A 13,917-nucleotide genomic window follows, 5' to 3' on the forward strand; every position below is an offset into this window, starting at 1 on the left:
TAATATGAGTGCCCTCAGTAAACAGCGCAACAAAAAGACAGCAAACAGTTAGAAACAGTCACGCAATTGGCTTCTTAAGAGATCGCACGCACGCACGTTCTCGTGATCAGCGATTGCACTGACATAGTCTACCGGACACCGGTAAAATTAACGGGAGACCGCGGTGGTCACATCACGAAGCAGGATTAGAACCTATGACGCTGGCACAATGCTTCAAGTGCTTTGAACAGCGACTACTCCATTGTGCTATGGGATTGCTGTTTAATGTAGTGCTCGGTGTTCTATCAATTATGACAGTCTCGTGACGCTGGCCGTAGCGTTTGTAAACCAAAGGCCCTCCTTCTCGTAAAAAATGATTTTTATTTCTCTGGCTGTTGCAATTGATATCAGTGGTTAATATGAGTGCCCTCAGTAAACAGCGCAACAAAAAGACAGCAAACAGTTAGAAACAGTCACGCAATTGGCTTCTTAAGAAATCGCACGCACGCACGCACGGACGTTCTCGCGATCAGCGATTGCACTGACATAGTCTACCGGACACCGGTAAAATTAACGGGAGACCGCGGTGGTCACATCACGAAGCAGGATTAGAACCTGTGACGCTGGCACAATGCTTCAAGTGCTTTGCACAGCGTCTACTCCATTGTGCTATGGGATTGCTGTTTAATGTAGTGCTCGGTGTACTATCAATTATGACAGTGTCGTGACGCTGGCCGTAGCGTTTGTAAACCAAAGGCCCTCCTTCTCGTAAAAAATGATTTTTATTTCTCTGGCTGTTGCAATTGATATCAGTGGTTAATATGAGTGCCCTCAGTAAACAGCGCAACAAAAAGACAGCAAACAGTTAGAAACAGTCACGCAATTGGCTTCTTAAGAGATCGCACGCACGCACGCACGTTCTCGTGATCAGCGAATGCACTGACATAGGCTACCGACACCGGTAAAATAAACTGGAGACCGCGGTGGTCACGTCACGAAGCAGGATTAGAATCTGTGACGCTGGCACAATGCTTCAAGTGCTTTGCACAGCGACTACTCCATTGTGCTATGGGATCGCTGTTTAATGTAGTGCTCGGTGTTCTATCAATTATGACAGTGTCGTGACGCTAGCCGTAGCGTTTGTAAACCAAAGGCCCTTCTTCTCTAAAAAATGATTTTTATTTCTCTGGCTGTTGCAATTGATATCAGTGGTTAATATGAGTGCCCTCAGTAAACAGCGCAACAAAAAGACAGCAAACAGTTAGAAACAGTCACGTAATTGGTTTCTTAAGAGATCGCACGCACGCATGTTCTCGCGATCAGCGATTGCACTGACATAGTCTACCGGACACCAGTAAAATTAACGGGAGACCGCGGTGGTCACATCACGAAGCAGGATTAGAACCTGTGACGCTGGCACAATGCTTCAAGTGCTTTGAACAGCGACTACTCCATTGTGCTATGGGATTGCTGTTTAATGTAGTGCTCGGTGTTCTATCAATTATGACAGTCTCGTGACGCTGGCCGTAGCGTTTGTAAACCAAAGGCCCTCCTTCTCGTAAAAAATGATTTTTATTTCTCTGGCTGTTGCAATTGATATCAGTGGTTAATATGAGTGCCCTCAGTAAACAGCTCAACAAAAAGACAGCAAACAGTTAGAAACAGTCACGCAATTGGCTTCTTAAGAGATCGCACGCACGCACGCACGCACGGACGTTCTCTCGATCAGCGATTGCACTGAAATTAACGGGAGACCGCGGTGGTCACATCACAAAGCAGGATTAGAACCTGTGACGCTGGCACAATGCTTCAAGTGCTTTGCACAGCGACTACTCCATTGTGCTATGGGATCGCTGTTTAATGTAGTGCTAGGTGTTCTATCAATTATGACAGTCTCGTGACGCTGGTCGTAGCGTTTGTAAACCAAAGGCCCTTCTTCTCTAAAAAATGATTTTTATTTCTCTGGCTGTTGCAATTGATATCATTGGTTAATATGAGTGCCCTCAGTAAACAGCGCAACAAAAAGACAGCAAACAGTTAGAAACAGTCACGCAATTGGCATCTTAAGAGATCGCACGCACGCACGTTCTCGCGATCAGCGATTGCACTGACATAGTCTACCGGACACCGGTAAAATTAACGGGAAACCGCGGTGGTCACATCAAGAAGCAGGATTACCTGTGACGCTGGCACAATGCTTCAAGTGCTTTGCACAGCGACTACTCCATTGTGCTATGGGATCGCTGTTTAATGTAGTGCTCGGTGTTCTATCAATTATGACAGTCTCGTGACGCTGGCCGTAGCGTTTGTAAACCAAAGGCCCTCCTTCTCGTAAAAAATGATTTTTATTTCTCTGGCTGTTGCAATTGATATCAGTGGTTAATATGAGTGCCCTCAGTAAACAGCGCAACAAAAAGACAGCAAACAGTTAGAAACAGTCACGCAATTGGCTTCTTAAGAGATCGCACGCACGCACGCACGCACGGACGTTCTCTCGATCAGCGATTGCACTGACATAGTCTACCGGACACCGGTAAAATTAACGGGAGACCGCGGTGGTCACATCACGAAGCAGGATTAGAACCTGTGACGCTGGCACAATGCTTCAAGTGCTTTGCACAGCGACTACTCCATTGTGCTATGGGATCGCTGTTTAATGTAGTGCTAGGTGTTCTATCAATTATGACAGTCTCGTGACGCTGGCCGTAGCGTTTGTAAACCAAAGGCCCTCCTTCTCGTAAAAAATGATTTTTATTTCTCTGGCTGTTGCAATTGATATCAGTGGTTAATATGAGTGCCCTCAGTAAACAGCGCAACAAAAAGACAGCAAACAGTTAGAAACAGTCACGCAATTGGCTTCTTAAGAGATCGCACGCACGCACGCACGGACGTTCTCGCGATCAGCGATTGCACTGACATAGTCTACCGGACACCGGTAAAATTAACGGGAGACCGCGGTGGTCACATCACGAAGCAGGATTAGAACCTGTGACGCTGGCACAATGCTTCAAGTGCTTTGAACAGCGACTACTCCATTGTGCTATGGGATTGCTGTTTAATGTAGTGCTCGGTGTTCTATCAATTATGACAGTCTCGTGACGCTGGCCGTAGCGTTTGTAAACCAAAGGCCCTCCATCTCGTAAAAAATGATTTTTATTTCTCTGGCTGTTGCAATTGATATCAGTGGTTAATATGAGTGCCCTCAGTAAACAGCGCAACAAAAAGACAGCAAACAGTTAGAAACAGTCACGCAATTGGCTTCTTAAGAGATCGCACGCACGCACGCACGCACGGACGTTCTCGCGATCAGCGATTGCACTGACATAGTCTACCGGACACTGGTAAAATTAATGGGAGACCGCGGTGGTCACATCACGAAGCAGGATTAGAACCTGTGACGCTGGCACAATGCTTCAAGTGCTTTGCACAGCGACTACTCCATTGTGCTATGGGTTCGCTGTGCAATGTAGTGCTCGGTGTTCTATCAATTATGACAGTCTCGTGATGCTGGCCGTAGCGTTTGTAAACCAAAGGCCCTCCTTCTCGTAAAAAAATATTTTTATTTCTCTGGCTGTTGCAATTGATATCAGTGGTTTATATGAGTGCCCTCAGTAAACAGCGCAACAAAAAGACAGCAAACAGTTAGAAACAGTCACGCAATTGGCTTCTTAAGAGATCGCACGTACGCACGCACGCACGGACGTTCTCTCGATCAGCGATTGCACTGAAATTAACGGGAGACCGCGGTGGTCACATCACAAAGCAGGATTAGAACCTGTGACGCTGGCACAATGCTTCAAGTGCTTTGCACAGCGACTACTCCATTGTGCTATGGGATCGCTGTTTAATGTAGTGCTAGGTGTTCTATCAATTATGACAGTCTCGTGACGCTGGTCGTAGCGTTTGTAAACCAAAGGCCCTTCTTCTCTAAAAAATGATTTTTATTTCTCTGGCTTTTGCAATTGATATCATTGGTTAATATGAGTGCCCTCAGTAAACAGCGCAACAAAAAGACAGCAAACAGTTAGAAACAGTCACGCAATTGGCTTCTTAAGAGATCGCACGCACGCACGTTCTCGCGATCAGCGATTGCACTGACATAGTCTACCGGACACCGGTAAAATTAACGGGAAACCGCGGTGGTCACATCAAGAAGCAGGATTACCTGTGACGCTGGCACAATGCTTCAAGTGCTTTGCACAGCGACTACTCCATTGTGCTATGGGATCGCTGTTTAATGTAGTGCTCGGTGTTCTATCAATTATGACAGTCTCGTGACGCTGGCCGTAGCGTTTGTAAACCAAAGGCCCTCCTTCTCGTAAAAAATGATTTTTATTTCTCTGGCTGTTGCAATTGATATCAGTGGTTAATATGAGTGCCCTCAGTAAACAGCGCAACAAAAAGACAGCAAACAGTTAGAAACAGTCACGCAATTGGCTTCTTAAGAGATCGCACGCACGCACGCACGCACGGACGTTCTCTCGATCAGCGATTGCACTGACATAGTCTACCGGACACCGGTAAAATTAACGGGAGACCGCGGTGGTCACATCACGAAGCAGGATTAGAACCTGTGACGCTGGCACAATGCTTCAAGTGCTTTGCACAGCGACTACTCCATTGTGCTATGGGATCGCTGTTTAATGTAGTGCTAGGTGTTCTATCAATTATGACAGTCTCGTGACGCTGGCCATAGCGTTTGTAAACCAAAGGCCCTCCTTCTCGTAAAAAATGATTTTTATTTCTCTGGCTGTTGCAATTGATATCAGTGGTTAATATGAGTGCCCTCAGTAAACAGCGCAACAAAAAGACAGCAAACAGTTAGAAACAGTCACGCAATTGGCTTCTTAAGAGATCGCACGCACGCACGGACGTTCTCGCGATCAGCGATTGCACTGACATAGTCTACCGGACACCGGTAAAATTAACGTGAGACCGCGGTGGTCACATCACGAAGCAGGATTAGAACCTGTGACGCTGGCACAATGCTTCAAGTGCTTTGCACAGCGTCTACTCCATTGTGCTATGGGATTGCTGTTTAATGTAGTGCTCGGTGTACTATCAATTATGACAGTGTCGTGACTCTGGCCGTAGCGTTTGTAAACCAAAGGCCCTCCTTCTCGTAAAAAATGATTTTTATTTCTCTGGCTGTTGCAATTGATATCAGTGATTAATATGAGTGCCCTCAGTAAACAGCGCAACAAAAAGACAGCAAACAGTTAGAAACAGTCACGCAATTGGCTTCTTAAGAGATCGCACGCACGCACGCACGGACGTTCTCGCGATCAGCGATTGCACTGACATAGGCTACCGACACGGGTAAAATAAACTGGAGACCGCAATGGTCACATCACGAAGCAGGATTAGAACCTGTGACGCTGGCACAATGCTTCAAGTGCTTTGCACAGCGACTACTCCATTGTGCTATGGGATCGCTGTTTAATGAAGTGCTCGGTGTTCTATCAATTATGACAGTCTCGTGACGCTGGTCGTAGCGTTTGTAAACCAAAGGCCCTCCTTCTCGTAAAAAATGATTTTTATTTCTCTGGCTGTTGCAATTGATATCATTGGTTAATATGAGTGCCCTCAGTAAACAGCGCAACAAAAAGACAGCAAACAGTTAGAAACAGTCACGCAATTGGCTTCTTAAGAGATCGCACGCACGCACGTTCTCGCGATCAGCGATTGCACTGACATAGTCTACCGGACACCGGTAAAATTAACGGGAGACCGCGGTGGTCACATCACGAAGCAGGATTAGAACCTGTGACGCTGGCACAATGCTTCAAGTGCTTTGAACAGCGACTACTCCATTGTGCTATGGGATTGCTGTTTAATGTAGTGCTCGGTGTTCTATCAATTATGACAGTCTCGTGACGCTGGCCGTAGCGTTTGTAAACCAAAGGCCCTCCTTCTCGTAAAAAATGATTTTTATTTCTCTGGTTGTTGCAATTGATATCAGTGGTTAATATGAGTGCCCTCAGTAAACAGCGCAACAAAAAGACAGCAAACAGTTAGAAACAGTCACGCAATTGGCTTCTTAAGAGATCGCACGCACGCACGCACGCACGGACGTTCTCGCGATCAGCGATTGCACTGACATAGTCTACCGGACACCGGTAAAATTAACGGGAGACCGCGGTGGTCACATCACGAAGCAGGATTAGAACCTGTGACGCTGGCACAATGCTTCAAGTGCTTTGCACAGCGTCTACTCCATTGTGCTATGGGATTGCTGTTTAATGTAGTGCTCGGTGTACTATCAATTATGACAGTCTCGTGACGCTGGCCGTAGCGTTTGTAAACCAAAGGCCCTCCTTCTCGTAAAAAATGATTTTTATTTCTCTGGCTGTTGCAATTGATATCAGTGATTAATATGAGTGCCCTCAGTAAACAGCGCAACAAAAAGACAGCAAACAGTTAGAAACAGTCACGCAATTGGCTTCTTAAGAGATCGCACGCACGCACGCACGGACGTTCTCGCGATCAGCGATTGCACTGACATAGGCTACCGACACGGGTAAAATAAACTGGAGACCGCAATGGTCACATCACGAAGCAGGATTAGAACCTGTGACGCTGGCACAATGCTTCAAGTGCTTTGCACAGCGACTACTCCATTGTGCTATGGGATCGCTGTTTAATGAAGTGCTCGGTGTTCTATCAATTATGACAGTCTCGTGACGCTGGCCGTAGCGTTTGTAGACCAAAGGCCCTCCTTCTCGTAAAAAAATATTTTTATTTCTCTGGCTGTTGCAATTGATATCAGTGGTTTATATGAGTGCCCTCAGTAAACAGCGCAACAAAAAGACAGCAAACAGTTAGAAACAGTCAGGCAATTGGCTTCTTAAGAGATCGCACGCACGTTCTCGTGATCAGCGATTGCACTGACATAGGCTACCGACACCGGTAAAATAAACTGGAGACCGCGGTGGTCACGTCACGAAGCAGGATTAGAATCTGTGACGCTGGCACAATGCTTCAAGTGCTTTGCACAGCGACTACTCCATTGTGCTATGGGATCGCTGTTTAATGTAGTGCTCGGTGTTCTATCAATTATGACAGTCTCGTGACGCTGGCCGTAGCGTTTGTAAACCAAAGGCCCTCCTTCTCTAAAAAATGATTTTTATTTCTCTGGCTGTTGCAATTGATATCAGTGGTTAATATGAGTGCCCTCAGTAAACAGCGCAACAAAAAGACAGCAAACAGTTAGAAACAGTCACGCAATTGGTTTCTTAAGAGATCGCACGCACGCACGTTCTCGCGATCAGCGATTGCACTGACATAGTCTACCGGACACCAGTAAAATTAACGGGAGACCGCGGTGGTCACATCACGAAGCAGGATTAGAACCTGTGACGCTGGCACAATGCTTCAAGTGCTTTGAACAGCGACTACTCCATTGTGCTATGGGATTGCTGTTTAATGTAGTGCTCGGTGTTCTATCAATTATGACAGTCTCGTGACGCTGGCCATAGCGTTTGTAAACCAAAGGCCCTCCTTCTCGTAAAAAATGATTTTTATTTCTCTGGCTGTTGCAATTGATATCAGTGGTTAATATGAGTGCCCTCAGTAAACAGCGCAACAAAAAGACAGCAAACAGTTAGAAACAGTCACGCAATTGGCTTCTTAAGAGATCGCACGCACGCACGCACGGACGTTCTCGCGATCAGCGATTGCACTGACATAGTCTACCGAACGGTAAAATTAACGGGAGACCGTGGTGGTCACATCACGAAGCAGGATTAGAACCTGTGACGCTGGCACAATGCTTCAAGTGCTTTGCACAGCGACTACTCCATTGTGCTATGGGATCGCTGTTTAATGTAGTGCTAGGTGTTCTATCAATTATGACAGTCTCGTGACGCTGGCCGTAGCGTTTGTAAACCAAAGGCCCTCCTTCTCGTAAAAAATTATTTTTATTTCTCTGGCTGTTGCAATTGATATCAATGGTTAATATGAGTGCCCTCAGTAAACAGCGCAACAAAAAGACAGCAAACAGTTAGAAACAGTCACGCAATTGGTTTCTTAAGAGATCGCACGCACGCACGTTCTCGCGATCAGCGATTGCACTGACATAGTCTACCGGACACCAGTAAAATTAACGGGAGACCGCGGTGGTCACATCACGAAGCAGGATTAGAACCTGTGACGCTGGCACAATGCTTCAAGTGCTTTGAACAGCGACTACTCCATTGTGCTATGGGATTGCTGTTTAATGTAGTGCTCGGTGTTCTATCAATTATGACAGTCTCGTGACGCTGGCCATAGCGTTTGTAAACCAAAGGCCCTCCTTCTCGTAAAAAATGATTTTTATTTCTCTGGCTGTTGCAATTGATATCAGTGGTTAATATGAGTGCCCTCAGTAAACAGCGCAACAAAAAGACAGCAAACAGTTAGAAACAGTCACGCAATTGGCTTCTTAAGAGATCGCACGCACGCACGCACGGACGTTCTCGCGATCAGCGATTGCACTGACATAGTCTACCGAACGGTAAAATTAACGGGAGACCGTGGTGGTCACATCACGAAGCAGGATTAGAACCTGTGACGCTGGCACAATGCTTCAAGTGCTTTGCACAGCGACTACTCCATTGTGCTATGGGATCGCTGTTTAATGTAGTGCTAGGTGTTCTATCAATTATGACAGTCTCGTGACGCTGGCCGTAGCGTTTGTAAACCAAAGGCCCTCCTTCTCGTAAAAAATTATTTTTATTTCTCTGGCTGTTGCAATTGATATCAATGGTTAATATGAGTGCCCTCAGTAAACAGCGCAACAAAAAGACAGCAAACAGTTAGAAACAGTCACGCAATTGGCTTCTTAAGAGATCGCACGCACGCACGCACGTTCTCGTGATCAGCGATTGCACTGACATAGGCTACCGACACCGGTAAAATAAACTGGAGACCGCGGTGGTCACGTCACGAAGCAGGATTAGAATCTGTGACGCTGGCACAATGCTTCAAGTGCTTTGCACAGCGACTACTCCATTGTGCTATGGGATCGCTGTTTAATGTAGTGCTCGGTGTTCTATCAATTATGACAGTCTCGTGACGCTGGCCGTAGCGTTTGTAAACCAAAGGCCCTCCTTCTCTAAAAAATGATTTTTATTTCTCTGGCTGTTGCAATTGATATCAGTGGTTAATATGAGTGCCCTCAGTAAACAGCGCAACAAAAAGACAGCAAACAGTTAGAAACAGTCACGTAATTGGTTTCTTAAGAGATCGCACGCACGCACGTTCTCGCGATCAGCGATTGCACTGACATAGTCTACCGGACACCAGTAAAATTAACGGGAGACCGCGGTGGTCACATCACGAAGCAGGATTAGAACCTGTGACGCTGGCACAATGCTTCAAGTGCTTTGAACAGCGACTACTCCATTGTGCTATGGGATTGCTGTTTAATGTAGTGCTCGGTGTTCTATCAATTATGACAGTCTCGTGACGCTGGCCGTAGCGTTTGTAAACCAAAGGCCCTCCTTCTCGTAAAAAAATATTTTTATTTCTCTGGCTGTTGCAATTGATATCAGTGGTTTATATGAGTGCCCTCAGTAAACAGCGCAACAAAAAGACAGCAAACAGTTAGAAACAGTCACGCAATTGGCTTCTTAAGAGATCGCACGCACGCACGCACGTTCTCGTGATCAGCGATTGCACTGACATAGGCTACCGACACCGGTAAAATAAACTGGAGACCGCGGTGGTCACGTCACGAAGCAGGATTAGAATCTGTGACGCTGGCACAATGCTTCAAGTGCTTTGCACAGCGACTACTCCATTGTGCTATGGGATCGCTGTTTAATGTAGTGCTCGGTGTTCTATCAATTATGACAGTGTCGTGACGCTAGCCGTAGCGTTTGTAAACCAAAGGCCCTTCTTCTCTAAAAAATGATTTTTATTTCTCTGGCTGTTGCAATTGATATCAGTGGTTAATATGAGTGCCCTCAGTAAACAGCGCAACAAAAAGACAGCAAACAGTTAGAAACAGTCACGTAATTGGTTTCTTAAGAGATCGCACGCACGCACGTTCTCGCGATCAGCGATTGCACTGACATAGTCTACCGGACACCAGTAAAATTAACGGGAGACCGCGGTGGTCACATCACGAAGCAGGATTAGAACCTGTGACGCTGGCACAATGCTTCAAGTGCTTTGAACAGCGACTACTCCATTGTGCTATGGGATTGCTGTTTAATGTAGTGCTCGGTGTTCTATCAATTATGACAGTCTCGTGACGCTGGCCGTAGCGTTTGTAAACCAAAGGCCCTCCTTCTCGTAAAAAATGATTTTTATTTCTCTGGCTGTTGCAATTGATATCAGTGGTTAATATGAGTGCCCTCAGTAAACAGCGCAACAAAAAGACAGCAAACAGTTAGAAACAGTCACGCAATTGGCTTCTTAAGAGATCGCACGCACGCACGCACGCACGGACGTTCTCTCGATCAGCGATTGCACTGACATAGTCTACCGGACACCGGTAAAATTAACGGGAGACCGCGGTGGTCACATCACGAAGCAGGATTAGAACCTGTGACGCTGGCACAATGCTTCAAGTGCTTTGCACAGCGACTACTCCATTGTGCTATGGGATCGCTGTTTAATGTAGTGCTAGGTGTTCTATCAATTATGACAGTCTCGTGACGCTGGCCGTAGCGTTTGTAAACCAAAGGCCCTCCTTCTCGTAAAAAATGATTTTTATTTCTCTGGCTGTTGCAATTGATATCAGTGGTTAATATGAGTGCCCTCAGTAAACAGCGCAACAAAAAGACAGCAAACAGTTAGAAACAGTCACGCAATTGGCTTCTTAAGAGATCGCACGCACGCACGCACGGACGTTCTCGCGATCAGCGATTGCACTGACATAGTCTACCGGACACCGGTAAAATTAACGGGAGACCGCGGTGGTCACATCACGAAGCAGGATTAGAACCTGTGACGCTGGCACAATGCTTCAAGTGCTTTGCACAGCGTCTACTCCATTGTGCTATGGGATTGCTGTTTAATGTAGTGCTCGGTGTACTATCAATTATGACAGTGTCGTGACTCTGGCCGTAGCGTTTGTAAACCAAAGGCCCTCCTTCTCGTAAAAAATGATTTTTATTTCTCTGGCTGTTGCAATTGATATCAGTGATTAATATGAGTGCCCTCAGTAAACAGCGCAACAAAAAGACAGCAAACAGTTAGAAACAGTCACGCAATTGGCTTCTTAAGAGATCGCACGCACGCACGCACGGACGTTCTCGCGATCAGCGATTGCACTGACATAGGCTACCGACACGGGTAAAATAAACTGGAGACCGCAATGGTCACATCACGAAGCAGGATTAGAACCTGTGACGCTGGCACAATGCTTCAAGTGCTTTGCACAGCGACTACTCCATTGTGCTATGGGATCGCTGTTTAATGAAGTGCTCGGTGTTCTATCAATTATGACAGTCTCGTGACGCTGGCCGTAGCGTTTGTAAACCAAAGGCCCTCCTTCTCGTAAAAAATGATTTTTATTTCTCTGGCTGTTGCAATTGATATCAGTGGTTAATATGAGTGCCCTCAGTAAACAGCGCAACAAAAAGACAGCAAACAGTTAGAAACAGTCACGCAATTGGCTTCTTAAGAGATCGCACGCACGCACGTTCTCGCGATCAGCGATTGCACTGACATAGTCTACCGGACACCGGTAAAATTAACGGGAGACCGCGGTGGTCACATCACGAAGCAGGATTAGAACCTGTGACGCTGGCACAATGCTTCAAGTGCTTTGAACAGCGACTACTCCATTGTGCTATGGGATTGCTGTTTAATGTAGTGCTCGGTGTTCTATCAATTATGACAGTCTCGTGACGCTGGCCGTAGCGTTTGTAAACCAAAGGCCCTCCTTCTCGTAAAAAATGATTTTTATTTCTCTGGCTGTTGCAATTGATATCAGTGGTTAATATGAGTGCCCTCAGTAAACAGCGCAACAAAAAGACAGCAAACAGTTAGAAACAGTCACGCAATTGGCTTCTTAAGAGATCGCACGCACGCACGCACGGACGTTCTCACGATCAGCGATTGCACTGACATAGTCTACCGGACACCGGTAAAATTAACGGGAGACCGTGGTGGTCACATCACGAAGCAGGATTAGAACCTGTGACGCTGGCACAATGCTTCAAGTGCTTTGCACAGCGACTACTCCATTGTGCTATGGGATCGCTGTTTAATGTAGTGCTAGGTGTTCTATCAATTATGACAGTCTCATGACGCTGGCCGTAGCGTTTGTAAACCAAAGGCCCTCCTTCTCGTAAAAAATTATTTTTATTTCTCTGGCTGTTGCAATTGATATCAATGGTTAATATGAGTGCCCTCAGTAAACAGCGCAACAAAAAGACAGCAAACAGTTAGAAACAGTCACGCAATTGGCTTCTTAAGAGATCGCACGCACGCACGCACGTTCTCGTGATCAGCGATTGCACTGACATAGGCTACCGACACCGGTAAAATAAACTGGAGACCGCGGTGGTCACGTCACGAAGCAGGATTAGAATCTGTGACGCTGGCACAATGCTTCAAGTGCTTTGCACAGCGACTACTCCATTGTGCTATGGGATCGCTGTTTAATGTAGTGCTCGGTGTTCTATCAATTATGACAGTCTCGTGACGCTGGCCGTAGCGTTTGTAAACCAAAGGCCCTCCTTCTCTAAAAAATGATTTTTATTTCTCTGGCTGTTGCAATTGATATCAGTGGTTAATATGAGTGCCCTCAGTAAACAGCGCAACAAAAAGACAGCAAACAGTTAGAAACAGTCACGTAATTGGTTTCTTAAGAGATCGCACGCACGCACGTTCTCGCGATCAGCGATTGCACTGACATAGTCTACCGGACACCAGTAAAATTAACGGGAGACCGCGGTGGTCACATCACGAAGCAGGATTAGAACCTGTGACGCTGGCACAATGCTTCAAGTGCTTTGAACAGCGACTACTCCATTGTGCTATGGGATTGCTGTTTAATGTAGTGCTCGGTGTTCTATCAATTATGACAGTCTCGTGACGCTGGCCGTAGCGTTTGTAAACCAAAGGCCCTCCTTCTCGTAAAAAAATATTTTTATTTCTCTGGCTGTTGCAATTGATATCAGTGGTTTATATGAGTGCCCTCAGTAAACAGCGCAACAAAAAGACAGCAAACAGTTAGAAACAGTCACGCAATTGGCTTCTTAAGAGATCGCACGCACGCACGCACGTTCTCGTGATCAGCGATTGCACTGACATAGGCTACCGACACCGGTAAAATAAACTGGAGACCGCGGTGGTCACGTCACGAAGCAGGATTAGAATCTGTGACGCTGGCACAATGCTTCAAGTGCTTTGCACAGCGACTACTCCATTGTGCTATGGGATCGCTGTTTAATGTAGTGCTCGGTGTTCTATCAATTATGACAGTGTCGTGACGCTAGCCGTAGCGTTTGTAAACCAAAGGCCCTTCTTCTCTAAAAAATGATTTTTATTTCTCTGGCTGTTGCAATTGATATCAGTGGTTAATATGAGTGCCCTCAGTAAACAGCGCAACAAAAAGACAGCAAACAGTTAGAAACAGTCACGTAATTGGTTTCTTAAGAGATCGCACGCACGCACGTTCTCGCGATCAGCAATTGCACTGACATAGTCTACCGGACACCAGTAAAATTAACGGGAGACCGCGGTGGTCACATCACGAAGCAGGATTAGAACCTGTGACGCTGGCACAATGCTTCAAGTGCTTTGAACAGCGACTACTCCATTGTGCTATGGGATTGCTGTTTAATGTAGTGCTCGGTGTTCTATCAATTATGACAGTCTCGTGACGCTGGCCGTAGCGTTTGTAAACCAAAGGCCCTCCTTCTCGTAAAAAATGATTTTTATTTCTCTGGCTGTTGCAATTGATATCAGTGGTTAATATGAGTGCCCTCAGTAAACAGC

Source organism: Alosa sapidissima, chromosome 11, assembly GCF_018492685.1.
Source record: "Alosa sapidissima isolate fAloSap1 chromosome 11, fAloSap1.pri, whole genome shotgun sequence".
Classification (NCBI taxonomy): domain Eukaryota; kingdom Metazoa; phylum Chordata; class Actinopteri; order Clupeiformes; family Clupeidae; genus Alosa; species Alosa sapidissima.